Consider the following 14,135-nt stretch of genomic DNA (forward strand, 5'->3'; position numbering starts at 1 on the left):
TTCCAAATGATTCAAGTCTGTAAGGTGTTTTTATTTATTTTTTTGCCTTAAATCTTAGCCTTCATTTTTTTATTTTTATATTTTTTAAAATTTTATTTTATTATGTTATGTTAATCACCATACATTCCATCGTTAGTTTTTGATGTAGTGTTCCATGATTCATTGTTTGCGTATAACACCCAGTGCCCCATGCAGTACGTGACCTCTTTAATACCCATCACCAGGCTAACACATTCCCCCACCCCCCTCCCCTCTAGAACCTTCAGTTTGTTTCTCAGTGTCCATAGTCTCTCAGAGTCCATAGTCTCATACTCCAATCGTCTCCCCCTCTGATTTCCCCTTCCTTCATTTTTCCCTTCCTGCTATCTTATTTTTTTTAACACATGATGTATTATTGTTTCAGAGGTACAGGTCTGTGATTCAATTTAAAAACTTCATAATTATTATAGCTTCTAAGTGCTTTTAGATCTACCTCATAGCAGAATAATTCTTTAAAAACATACCTATCATTTCTTCCAGTCCTTTTCTTATTTAACTTTTTATTTTACTCCCAGTGTATTTAACATATAGTGCTATATTAGTTTCAGATGTAAAATATAGTGATTCAACAATTCCTTATAGCACCCAGTGCTCATCACAAGTTCACTCTTTAATCCCCATCACCTGTTTCACCCATCCCCCCACCCACCTCCCATATGGTAACCATCAGTTCTCTCTCTATAGTCAAGAGTCTTTCTTAGTTTGTCTCTCTCTTCCTTTTTCATTTGCTCAATTGTTTTGTTTATTAAATTCCACATGATTGAAATCATATGGTATTTGTCTTTCTCTGACATATTTTTGCTTAACATAATACTTTCTAGCTTCATCCATGTCCTTGCAAATGGCAAGGATTTTGTTCTTTTTTATAGCTGAATAATGTTCAATTTTGTATATATATATATCATATCTTATTTATCCTTTTATCTATCAATGCACACTTGGGCTGCTTCCATAATTTGGTTATTGTATGTAATGCTGTAATAAACATGGGGGGTGCATGTATCCCTTTGAATTAGTGTTTTTGTATTTTTAGAGTAAATACTCAGTAGTGCAATTACTGGATCATAAGGTAGTTCTATTTAAAAATTTTTGAGGAAACTCTATACTGTTTTCTGCAGTGGGTGCACGAATTTGCATTTCCACCAATATTATAAGAAGGTTTCCTTTTCTTCACATCCTTACCAACACTCGTTCCTTGTGTTTTTCATTTTAGACAATCTGATAGGTGTGAGGTGATTTCTCAATGTGGTTTTAAATTGCATTTCTCAGGGTTTCTGGGTGACTCAGTCAGTTAAAACTCTGTCTTTAGCTTGGGTCATGATCTTGGGGTCCTGGGATCAAGCCCCTCATCTGGCTCCCTGCTCAGCAGGGAGTCTGCTTCTCCTTCTGCTTCTACCCCTCCCCCTACTTATGCACTCTTCTCTCTTTCTTTGTCACTCTCTCTCTCAAATAAATAAATAATTTTAAAAAAATAAAATAAATTGCATTTTTCTGATGATGAGTAATGTGGAGCATTTTCTCGTGGGTCTGTTGGCCATCTATATTTCTTTTATTTCAAATTTTAATTTAATTCTAGTTAGCTAACGTATAGTGTAATATTGGTTTCAGGAGTAGGATTTAGTGATTCAACACTTACATATAACACCCAGTGCTTATTATGACAAGTGCCATCCTTAATACCCATCACCTATTTAGCTCATGCCCCACCCACCTCCCTTCATCAACCCTTAGTTTGTTCTCTATCATTTAGAGTCTCTTATGGTTTGCTTCCTTCTCTCTCTTTTTTTCCCCCTTCACATATATCCGTTTTGTTTCCTAAGCTTCACATATCATTGAAATTATAATTGTCTTTCTCTGACTGACTTATTTTGCTTAGCATGGTACAATCTAGATCCATCCACATCATTGCAAATGGCATGATCTCATTCCTTTTGATGGCTGAGTAAGATGCCATATATATATATATATATATATATATATATATATATACACACACACACACACACACATATACATATATATCACGTCTTCCTTATCCATTCATCAGTTGATGGACATGAGGGCTTTTTCCATATTTCAGCTAATATTGATAATGCTGCTATAAACATCAGGGTGCATGTACCCCTTCAAATCTGTATTTTTGTATCCTTTAGGTAAACACCTAGTAGTGCAATTGCTGAATCATAGGTTACTTCTATTTTTAACTTTTTGAGGAACCTCTGTAATATTTACAGAATAACTGCACCAGTTTGCATTCTACCAACAGTGAAAGAGTGTTCCCCTTTCTCTGCATCCTCACCAACAGCTGTTGTTTCCTGTGTTTATTTTAGCCATTCTGACAGAAGCGATGTGATATCTCAGCATAGTTTTGATTTGTATTTCCATGATGATGATTGATGTTGAGCATCATTTCATGTTTCTGTTAGCCATCTGGATGTTTTCATTGGAAAAATGACTATTCATGTCTTCTGCCCATTTTTAAAATAGATTACTTGTTTTTGGGTGTTGAGTTTGGTAAGTTCTTTATAGATTTTGGATACTAACCCCTTATCAGAACTGTCACTTGCAAATATCTTCTCCCATTTGGTAAGCTGCCTTTTAGTTTTGATTGTTTCCTTCCCCGTGTAGAAGCTTTCTATCTTGATGAAGTCCCAAGTGTTCATTTTTGCTTTTGTTTCCCTTGCCTCCAGTGACATGTGTAGTAAGAAGTTGCTATGGCCAATGTCAAAGAGGATACTGCTTGTGTTCTCCTTTAGGATTTTGATGGTTTCCCATCTTTCATTTAGGTCTATCATTCTTTTTTTTTCTTTCAAGATTCTGTTTAAATTCAAGTTAGTTTAGGGGCACCTGGGTGGTGCAGTTGGTTAAGATATGACTCTTGGTTTTGGCTCAGGTCATGATCTCACGTTCATGAGATCAAGCCCTGCATCAGGCTCTGCACTCAGCACAAAGTCTGCTTAAGACTCTCCCTCTCCCTTTGTCCTTCCCCACTGTGCACTCTCTATCTCTCTCTCTGTAAAATAAATAAATCTTCAAATAAATGAATACAAGTTAGTTCACATATAGTGTAGTATTAGTTTGAGGGGTAGAATTTAATGATTGATTAGTTGCATATAACACCAAGTGCTCATTACATCAAGCACCCTCCTTAATGCCCATTATCCAATTACCCCATCCCCCCACCAACCTCCCCTCCAGCAACCCTCGTTTGTTCCCTATATTTAAGAGTCTCTTATGTTTTGCTCCCCTCTGTCTTTATCTTCTTTTCTTTTCCTTCCTTTCCCCTGTATTTATCTGTTTTGTTTCTTAAATTCCACATATGGGTGAAATCATATGGTACTTGTCTCTCTGACTGATTTATTTCACTTAGCATAATATGCTTTAGTTCCATCCATGTCACTGCAAATGGCAAGATTTCATTCTTTCTGATGGCTGAGTAATATTCCATTGTGTGTGTGTATGTGTGTGTGTGTGTGTGTGTGTGTGTGTGTGTGTGTATCAGTTATTTATGCATTCATCAGTTGATGGACATCTGGGCATTTTCCATGTTTTGACTATTGCAGATAGTGCTGCTATAAACATTGGGCTGCATGTGCCCCTTTGAATCACTATTTTTGTATCCTTTGGATAAATACCTAGTAGTTCAATTGCTGGGTCATAGGGTAGTTCTATTTTTTAACTTTTTAAGGAACATCCATACTGTTTACCAGAGTGGCTACAGCCAGTTTGCCTTCTCACCAACAGTATAAGAGGGTTCCTTTCTCCACATACTTGCCAACATCTGTTGTTTCCTGAGTTGTTAATTTTAGTCATTCTGACCAGTATGAGGTGGTATCTCATTGTTATTTTGATTTGTATTTCTCTGATGATGAGTGATATTGAGCATTTTTTTGTCTGTCTGTTAGCCATGTGTATTTCTTCTTTGGAGAAACGTCTGTTCATATCTTCAGTCCATTTCTTAACTGATTTTTTTTTTAATTTTTGGGGTATTGAGTTTGTTAAGTTCTTTATGGATACTAGCCCTTCATCTGATATGTTATTTGCAAATATTTTCTCCCATTCCGTGTGTTGCCTTTTAGTTATCATGATTGTTTCCTTTCCTGAAAAGCAGAAGTTTTCCATTTTGAATTTATTTTTGTGTATGGTGTAACAAAATAGTACAGTTTCATTCTTCTGCATGTTGCTGTCCAATTTTCTCAACACCATTTGTTGAAGAGACTGTCTTCATTCCTTTGGATATTCTTTTCTGCTCTGTTGAAGATTAGTTGACCATATAGTTGTGGATCCATTTCTGGGTTTTCTACACTGTTCCATTGGTCTATGTGTCTGGTTTTGTGCCAGTACCATAATGATGACTACAGCTTTATAATATAGCTTAAAGTCCAGAATAATGACTCTTCCAGCTTTGCTTTTCTTCTCCAGGATTGCTTTGACTATTTGGTGTCTTTTGTGGTTCCGTACAAATATTAAGATTGTTTGTTCTAGCTCTGTGAAAAATGTTGGTATTTTGATAGGGATAGCATTAAATGTGTAGATTGCTTTGGGTAAAGTAAACATTTTAACAATATTCTCCCAATCCAAGAGCTTGGAATATTTTTCCATTTATTTGTGTCTTTCTCAATTTCTTTTATAAATGTACTATAGTTTTAATATTACACATCTTTTACCTCTTTGGTTAGGCTTATTCTTAGGTATCTTATTATTTTTGACCCAAATTTAAATGGGATCAATTTCTTTTTCTGCTGCTTTGTTGTTGGTATTTGGAAATGCAACAGATTTCTGTACATTGATTTTTTTATGCTGTGTGCTCGCTTTGGCAGCACATATACTAAAATTGGAATGATTTTTTTATGCTGCAACTTTACTGAATTCCTGTATCTTTTCTAGAAAGTTTTTGGTAGAGTCGTCTGTGTTTTCTACAGAGAGTATCAGGTCTTCTGTAAAAAGTGAAAGTTTGACTTCATTCTTGCTGATTTGGATGCCGTTTTCTTTTTATTGTCTGATTGCTGAAGCTAAGACTTCCAGTACTATGTTAAATAGTATTGGTGAGAATGGACATCCCTATATTGTTTCTGACCAGAGGAAAACCTTTCAGTTTTCCCCCATTGAGGATGATATTAGCTGTGGGTCTTTTGTATATGGCCTTTATGATGTTGAGGAATGTTCCATCTGTAACTACTTTTTTGAGGGTTTTTATCAAGAATGGATGTTGTATGTTGCCAAGTGTTTTTTCTGCATCTATTGAGATGATCATATGGTTCTTATCCTTTCTTTTATTAATGTGGTGTATCATATTGATTAATTTGTAAATACTGAACCATCCTTGCAGCCCAGTAATAAATCTGACTTGATTATGGTGAATAATTCTTTTCATGTACTATTAGATTCCATCTGCTCATATAAGAACTTTTTGCATCCATGTTCATCAGGGGTATTGGTCTATAATTCTCCTTTTTAGTGGGGTCTTTGGTTTTGGAACCAAGGTAATGCTGGCTTTGTAGAATGAGTTTGGAAGTTTTCTATTTTTTGGAATAGCTTGAGAAGAATAGGTATTAATTCTTTTTTTAAATGTCTGGTAGAGTTCCCCTGGGAAGCCATCTGACCCTGGACTTTTGTTTGCTGGGAGATTTTTGATTACTGATTCAATTTCTTTGCTGGTTATGGCTCTCTTCCAATTTTCTATTTCTTCCCGTTTCAGTTTTGGTAGTTTGTAGGTTTGTAGGAATTTGTCCATTTCTTCCAGGTTGCCCAGTTTATTGGCATATAATTTTTCACAATATTCTCTTATAATTATTTGTGTTTCTGTGGCTTTTGTTGAGATCTCTCCTCTTTCATTCATGATATTATTTATTTGGGTCCTTTCTATTTTCTTTTTGGTAAGTTTGGCTAGGGGTTTACCAATTTTGTTAATTCTTTCAAAAAACCAGCTCTTGGTTCATTTGTTCAGTTCTACTTTTTTTTTTATCATGTTATTTTAATCACCATACATTACACCATTGGTTTTTGATGTAGTGCTCCATGATTCATTGTTTGCATATAATACCCAGTGCTCCATTCTGTAAGTGTGGGGAGGGGGGTGGGCGGATGGGTTAGCCTTGTGATGGGTGTTCTATTCTTTTTTGTTTGTTTGTTTCTAAATTGTTTATTTCTGTTCTAATCTTTATTTCCCTTCTTCTGTTGGCTTTAGGCTTTATTTACTGTTCCTTTTCTAGATCCTTTAGGTGTAAGGTTAGGTTGTGTATTTGAGACTCGTTTGCTTCTTGAGGTAGGCCTGTAATGTAATATACTTCTCTCTTGTACCACCTTTGCTGTATCCCAAAGGTTTTGGACTGTCATATTTTCATTTTCATTTGCTTTCAAGTTTTTTTTTTTAATTTCTTCTTTAAGCTCCTGGTTAACCCATTCATTCTTTAGTAGGATGTTCTTTAATCTCAATGTATTTGTGTTCTTTCCATTTTTTTTTTTTTGTGGTTGACTTTAAGTTTCATTGTGTTGTTGTCTGAAAATATGAATGGTATGACCTCACTCTTTTTGTACTGGTTGAGAGCTGATTTCTGACCCACTATGTGATCTATTCTGGAGAATGTTCCATGTGCATTTGAAAAGAATGTGTAACCTCCTGCTTTAGGATGAAATGTTTTGAATATATTTATTATGTTCATCTGGTCTAAAATCAGAGAGGGAGACAAACCATAAGAGACTCTTAACTAAAGGAAACAAACTGAGGTTTGCTGGAGGGGAGGTGGGTGGGAGGATGTGGTAACTGGGTGATGGGCATTAAGGAGGGCACTTGATATAATGAGCACTGGGTGTTATATGCAACTGATAAATCACTAAACTTTACCTCTGAAAGTAATAATACACTATATGTTAATTGAATTTAAATTAAAAAATAAAGTAACATAAAAATAAATAAAAAGGAAAAAAGTTCATCTGGTCTAGTTTCTCATTCAAATCCATTGTTTCCTTTATGAATTTTTGCTTAGATGATCTATTGATGTAAGTGGATGTTAAAGTCCCCCTACTATTACTGCATTATTATCAATGAGTTTTTTATGTTTATTATTTATTGATTTATATATTTGGGTGCCCCCAAGTTTGGGGCATAAATATTTACAGTTGTTAGATCATCTAGTTGGATAGTCCCCATTATTATGATAAAGTGCCCTTCTTCATCTCTTGTTACAGGCTTTGCTTTAAAAACTAGTTTGTCTAAATATAGGTACTCCAGTTTTCTTTTGGCATCCATTAGCATGACTGATCATTCTTCATCCCCTCACTTTCAATTCGCAGGCATCTTTAGGTCTAAAATGAATTTCTTGTAAGCAGCATATAGATGGGTCTTTTTTTAAATCCATTCTTAAACCCCATGTCTTTTGATTGGAGCATTTAGTCCACTTATATTCAGAGTGATTATTGATATATATGAATTTAATGCCATTGTGTTACCTGTAAAGTTGGTGTTTTGGTGATGTTCTCTGTTCTTTTCTAGTCTTTGTTGACTATGGTCTTTTCTCACCTTTCATAGAGTCTCCTTCAATATTTCTTGCAGGGTTGGTTTAGTGGTCATGAACTCCTTTAATTTTTGTTTGTCTGGAAAACTCTTTATATATCCTATTCTGAAGGACAGGCTTGTTGGATAAAGTATTCTTGGCTGCATGTTTTTCCTGTTCAGCACATTGAATGTATCATGTCATTCTCTTCTGGCCTGCCAAATTTCTGGGGACAGATATGTTGTTAACTTTGTCTTCCCTTGTAGGTTAAGGACTTTCTTTTCCTTGATGTTTTCAGGATTCTTTCTTTGTGTATTTCGTGATTTTGACTATGATATTTCTTGGTGATGGCCATTTTTTATTGAATTTGATGGGAGTTCTCTGTGGTTCTTGGATTTGAGGTCTGTGTCCTTCAACTTTTCAGCTATAATTTGCTCAAATAAACCTTCTGTTCCTTTTTTTTTTTTTTTTTTTTTGGTCTTCTGGGACTCCTGTAATATGAATGTCTTTATTACACTTTAAAGAGTCATTGAATTCCTTTAGTCTACACTCATGATCCAATATCTTTCTTTCCTTCTTGTTTTTAGCTTCATTATTTTCCATAATTTTTATCTTCTCTATCACTGATTTGTTTCTCTGTTTTATCCATTCTCATTGCCATTACATCCATTCAGTTTTGCATCTCGGTTATAGCAGTTTTTTTTTTTTTCTTCAGCCTAACTAGTTCTTAGTTCTTTAATCTCTGTAGAAAGGGATTTTCTAGTGTCTTTTATGCTTTCTCAAGCCCAGCTAATTTCCTTATGATTATTGTTTTAAAATCTAGTTCAGACTTCTTATATCTGTATTGATTAAATCCCAGCTGTGACTTTTTCCTGTTCTTTCTTTGGGGAGAACTTTTCATCTTGTCATTTTGTCTGGATCACTGTATTTTTGTATGTGATTGTTGGAAAGCTTGAGGTATTCCTGCTTTTGAGAGTAATGGTTATATTAAGAAGAGATTAAAAAAAAAAAGGAAGCTAGATCCTATTTCCCCTAGAGCTGAAGCTTTGCAGCCCTCTATGATCAGTAGACTTGTGTGTGAGGGGTTTGTGAAGGTCTTCTGGGGGAGGGGTCTGCTGTGCTGATTCTCAGGTGGACTTACCTTAGTGGAGATGCACCTGCAGGACACATGGGGGCGGGGCTTAGTGTAAGCAACTGCAGCCTTTACTGGGTGACGCTGTTTTGCTCACTGAGGTGGGTCAGTGATGATGGTGGGGGTGGGAATATGGTATTGCCCCACTCTCTCTCCCTGAAGTGGGAAAGTAGTGTTCATCACTCTTCAGGAAGCCCTCACAGAAGAACAAAGAATCACCCCATTTGTGTCCCTGGCTTCCATCAGATTCCTACCTTTACCCCTCCTTCCTCCAATCTATCTGCTTGCCAGGCCACGTGGTACTCCTTTGTTTCATCTCAGGCACACAGCTGGGCTTTAAAATTCCAAATTTTAGAGAACTCTTGGGTGCTGACTGGCACTGATCCTCTGGGGGAGGGCATTGCAGCACTGTGTCTGGTGTTGGTTAGTCCTGGAAATTGGTCACACAATCATGCAGTGGTTTGGAGTTTATGGTAAAGCACAGCCAGAACCCAGCACCAAGATTTGCTGACTTCAGCTGGTGTCTCTGTTCCTTTGTCAGTGAATAGGGCAGCATGTTGTTGTCTGCTGGGTCTTTTGCCCCTGGAGAGGCTGTGCCACTTCTCCCAAATGCACTCCAAGCAGGGGAACTGTTTCTCCCAGTGCAGCTCAGCAGATCATCAGATCACGTTGCCCACTCCTGGGTCTCTGCCCTCCTTCCCCACTGGAGCACTAACAAGCCTGCTAGGCACCACCCTGGCAATGGCACCGACCTCTAAAATTTCAGACTTTGCACTCTGTTACTTATAAAAACTTGCAATGGTCAGCCCCTCTTATTTCCCAGTCAATGGTTTTGGGGAAGAGTTCTTCCTGTGCAATCCCCTGAACATGCTTTCAAACTCTCTCTCTCTCTTTTTCCTCTCTCTTCTCTCTGATCAAGGATCCCTCACCTTTGCAGCACCTGTAGTTCATTTCTGTCCCAAATCAACTCCCCACAGCTCCTAACTCCCATGATGTGGCTGCTTTTCTACCTCCAGCTTTGCAGTTTTGCTCTCTCAGTCCCCAGATCGCTTATTGTGTGTTCAAAAATAATTTGATATTCATCTAGCTGTGTTCAAGGGACAATGCAAGCTCAGGGTCCCCCTACTCCTCCACCATCCTCCATCTATATATGTCTTCTTCGGAGAAATGTCTGTTCATGTCTTCTGCCCATGTTTTAGTTGGATTATTTGTTTTTAGGGGATATTGAGTTGCATTAGTCTTTTATATAATTTAGATACTAACCCTTTATCAGATATGTCATTTGTAAATATCTGTTCCCATTCAGTAGGATGTCTTTTGGTTTTCTTGATTGTTTCCTTCACTGTGTAGAAGCTTTTATTTTGATGTAGTCCCAATAGTCTATTTTTGCCTTTGTTTCCCTTGACTCAGAACATATATCCAGAAAAATGTTATTATGTCTGAGGTCAGAGACAGTAGTCTGTGCTTTCTTTTAGGATTTTTATGCTTTCAGGTCTCACATTTAGGTCTTTAATCCATTTTGAATTTATTATTGTGTATGGTGTGGTGCATTTCGATTGTGTAGAAAGTGGTCCAGTTTCACTATTTTGCATGTAGCTGACCAGTTTTCACAATACCATTTGTTGAGGAGACTCTCTTTATCCCATGGGATACTCTTTCTTACTTTGTCAAAGATTAATTGCCCATATAACTGTGGGTTCATTTCTGGGTTTTCTATTCTGTTCTATGGATCTACATGTCTATTTTTGTGGTAGTACCATACTGTTATGGTCACTACACTTTTGTTAACATAACTTGAAACCCAGAATTGTGATGCCTCCAGCTTTGCATTTCTTTTTCAAGATTGCATCGGCTATTCAGGATCTTTTGGGTTCCATACAAGTTTTGGATTGTTTCTTTCTAGCTCTGTGAAACATGCTGTTGGCATTTTGATAGGGATTGCATTAAATGTGTAGGTTGCTTTGGGTAGTATAGACATTTTCACAATATTTGCTCTTCTAATCCATGAGCATGGACTGTCTTTCCATTTTCTTGTGTTTTCTTTAATTTTTCACTAAAGTTTTATAGTTTTCAGAACACAAATTTTTTCACCTCTTTGGTTAAGTTTATTCCTAGGTATTTTATTGTTTCTGGTGCAATTGTAATTGGGATTGATTCCTTAATTTCACTTTCTGCTTTTCATTATTAGTGTCTAGAAATGCAACAGATTTCTGTGTGTTGATTTTGTACCCTGTGACTATTGAATTGATTTAGGAGTTCTAATAATCATTTTGGTGGATTCTTTAGGGTTTTCTATATATAGTATGTCATCTGAAAATAGTGAAAGTTTTATATCTTCCTTGCCGATTTGGATTCCTTTTATTTCTTTTTGTTATGTGATTGTTGTGGCTTGGACTTCCAGTACTATGTTGAATAAAAGTGGTGAGAGTGGACATTCTTGTCCTGTTCCTGACCTTAGAGGAAAAGTTTTCAGTTTTTCACCATTGAGTATGATGTTCACCATGGGGTTTTCATATATGGACTTTAGTATGTTAAGGTATGTTCCCTCTAAACCTAGTGTGTTGAGGGCTTTTATCATGAATGCATGTTGTTCTTTGACAAATGCTTTTTCTGTATCTATTAAATGGTCATAGGGTTTTCATATTTTCTCTTATTGATGTAATGTATCACATTGATTGATTTATGAATATTGAACCACCATTGCATCCTTGGAAAAAACACCCAATTGATTGTGGTGAGGAGATGCTTAACTGACCAAGCCATTCAGGTGCCCTGGTTTTAGGTTTTGTTTTTTTTCTTCTTTTTCTAGCTCCTTTAAGGGTAAGGTTAAGTTGTTTGAGATTTTTCTTGCTTCTTGAGGTAAGCATGTATTGGTATAAACCTTTGCTGCATCCCAATGGTTTAGATTATTGTGTTTATTTTCATTTTCATTTTTCCATATAATTTTTTGTTTCTTCTTTGATTTCCGAGTTGATCCATTTATTATTTAATAGCATTTTACTTAGCCTCCATGTATTTGTGGTCTTTTCAGAATTTTCCTTGTGATCAATTTCTAGTTTCATAGCTTTGTGGTCAGAAAGGGTGCATGGTAGGACTTCAATCTTTTTTAAATCTTTTGAGAACTGACCTATGGCTAATATGTAGTCTATTATTATCTATATTCTAGAGAAGGTTCCATATGCACTTGAATAGAATGTGTATTCTGCTGTTTTAGAATGCAATGTTCTTTTTTTTAAGATTTTATTTTATTTATTTGACAGAAAGAACGTGAGAGAGGGAACACAAGCAGAAGGAGTGGGAGACAGGGAAACAGGCCTCCTGCCGAGCAGGCAGCATGATGTGGGGCTCGATCCCAGGATCCTGGGATCATGACCTGAGTTGAAGGCAGAGGCTTAATGACCGAGCCACCCAGGCGCCCCAGAATGCAATGTTCTGAATATATCTGTTAAATCCATCTGGCCCAGTGTGTCATACAAAGCTACTCTTTCCTTGTTGATTTTCTGTTTGGTTGATTTACCCATTTATGTAAATGGGGCGTTAAAGTCCTCTACTAATTTGTATTACTTTGATTATCTCCTTCCTGTTTGTTATTCACTGTTTTATGTATTTGGGTGCACCCATGTTGGGTGCATACATATTTACAATTGTTATATCTTCTTGTTGGATTGTCCCCTTTATAGTGACTTTTTTCTCTCTTGTTACAGTCTCTGTTTTAAAGTCTATATTTTCCAATATAAGTATTGCTGTCCTGTCTCTCTTTTGACATCCATTTGCATAATAGATGTTTCTCCATCCCCTCACTTTCTTTTTTTAAAGATTTTATTTATTTATTTCAGAGAGAGAGAGAGAGAGACAGAGATAGACAGAACACAAGCATGGAGGAGAAGGAGAAGCCAGCTTCCTCCTGAGCAGGGAGCCTGATTAGGGGCTCGATCCCAGGACTCTGGGATCATGACCTGAGCTGAAGGCAGAAGCTTAACCAACTGAGTCACACAGGCATCCCTCTATCCCCTCAATTCTTTTTAATTTTATTATGTTATGTTAGTCACCATACAATACATCATTAGTATTTGATGTAGTGATCCACGATCCATTGTTTTCGTATAACACCCAGTGCTCCACGCAATATGTGCCCTCCTTAATATCCATCACTGGGCTAAACCAATCCACCCTTCCCCCTCCCCTCTAAAACCCTGTTTGTTTCTCAGAGTCCATAGTCTCTCATGGTTCATCTCTCCCTCCGATTACCGCACCCTTCCTTTATCCATTCCTTCCCCTAATTTCCTCCATGCTATTCTTTATTTTCCATAAATAAGTGAAACCATATGATACTTGGCTTTCTCTGCTTATTTCACCTAGCATAATCTCCTCCAGTCACATCCATGTTGATGTAAAAGTTGGGTATTCATCCTTTCTGATGGCTGAGTCATATTCCATTGTATATATGGACCACATCTTCTTTATCCATTCATCTGGTGAAGGGCATCTCGGCTCTTTCCACAGTTTGGCTATTGCAGACATTGCTGCTATGAACATTGGGGTGCATATGGCCCTTGTTTTCACTACATCTGTGTCTTTGGGGTAAATACCCAGGAGTGCAAATGCTGGGTCATAAGGCAGCTCTATTTTTATTTTTCTGAGGCACCTCCACACTGTTTTCCAAAGTGGCTGTACCAACTTGCATTCCCACCAACAGGGTAAGAAGGTTCCCCTTTCTCCACAACCTCTCCAACATTTGTTGTTTCTTTCCCTGTCCATTTTTGCCATTCTAACTTGTGAAAGGTGGTATCTCAATGTGGTTTTGATTTGAATTTCCCGGATGGTTAATGATGATGAACACTTTTTTCATGTGTATGTTAGCCATTTATATGTCTTCTTCAGAGAAGTGTCTGTTCATGTCTTCTGCCCATTTTGACTTGATTATTTGTTTTTTGGTTGTTGAGTTTAAGAAGTTACTTATAGATCTTGGATACCAGCCCTTTATCTGTAGTGTCCTTTGCAAATATCTTCTCCCATTCTGTGAGTTGCCTCTTTGTTTTGTTGACTGTTTCCTTTGCTGTGCAGAAGATTTTTACCTTGATGAGGTCCCAAAAGTTTATTTTTGCTTTTGTTTCACTAGCTTTTGGAGATGTATCTTGAAAGAAGTTGCTGTGGGCGATGTCAAAGAGGTTACTGCCTATGTTCTCCTCTAGGATTTTGATGGATTCCTGTCTCCCATTGAGGTCTTTCATCCTTTTTTGAGTTTTTCTTTGCGTATGGTGTTAGAGAATGGTCGAGTTTCATTCTTCTGCATGAGGCTGTCCAATTTTCCCAGCACCATTTATTGAAGAGACCGTCTTTTTTCCATTGCATGTTTTTTTCCTGCTTTGTCGAAGATTATTTGACCATAGAGTTGAGGGTCCATATCTGGGCTCTCTATTCTGTTCCATTGGTCTATATGTCTGTTTTTGTGCCACCACCATGCCGTCTTG

At 37.0% G+C, this 14,135-nt stretch overlaps 1 protein-coding gene across 1 annotated transcript in view; it reads right to left on the reverse strand.

Moving 5' to 3' along the window:
• Window positions 1–14,135, reverse strand: part of SH3BGRL (SH3 domain binding glutamate rich protein like) — an 87,385-nt gene that overhangs the window by 19,319 nt on the left and 53,931 nt on the right. The window lies entirely within an intron of this gene.

This window comes from Eumetopias jubatus, unplaced genomic scaffold, assembly GCF_037043125.1.
Source record: "Eumetopias jubatus isolate StellerSeaLion01/CBP00866 unplaced genomic scaffold, mEumJub1_p1.0 scaffold_11, whole genome shotgun sequence".
NCBI lineage: Eukaryota > Metazoa > Chordata > Mammalia > Carnivora > Otariidae > Eumetopias > Eumetopias jubatus.